Here is a 503-nt window from a genome sequence, read left to right on the forward strand (position 1 = left end):
GTTAGTGAATTTATTTTGAAAAATCTATATCTCAAAAACTATTTGACGTATAGATGTCTATTAGCACTCAAATTAAAGCTAGTTTAATGGGCTATGAATTAGTCTATAAAATATAGAGCTCTGAATGAAAAATTAAGGTTTTGAAACAGCCACCATTTTTATTCCCCTTACCTATACTTGGCAGACTCATCAGTTTTGACTAGTAATTATACATAGTTTTCATTAAAGTAATCAAAAATTGGAGAGAAATAACTGACTGTTTTCTCCTCTTGGGCTCTAGTACTATTGGTTTCAAAACTCCACTACTGGATTCCATCAAAACTTGAACTTCCAGGATAGAATCTAACACAATCCTCCCACTTACGTCTCGGTCCACTTCGAGGACGCTTATCTTTCGGCTTAGTAAGCGATAATCCCTTTTTATTTTATTATACATCCCGATACATTTACAAAAGATTTGAAAAGGCAAACATTTTTTTCGAAGCAGTAAAAATAAAAGATAA

General features: G+C 32.2%; 1 protein-coding gene across 1 annotated transcript in view; it reads right to left on the reverse strand.

The window, feature by feature from the left end:
* LOC106680678 (bromodomain adjacent to zinc finger domain protein 2B) overlaps positions 1-503 on the reverse strand; it is a gene marked incomplete in the record, with an annotated part of 314,015 nt that overhangs the window by 257,970 nt on the left and 55,542 nt on the right.

The sequence above is a fragment of the Halyomorpha halys genome, unplaced genomic scaffold (assembly GCF_000696795.3).
Source record: "Halyomorpha halys isolate HHAL.00 unplaced genomic scaffold, Hhal_1.1 Scaffold277.1, whole genome shotgun sequence".
NCBI lineage: Eukaryota > Metazoa > Arthropoda > Insecta > Hemiptera > Pentatomidae > Halyomorpha > Halyomorpha halys.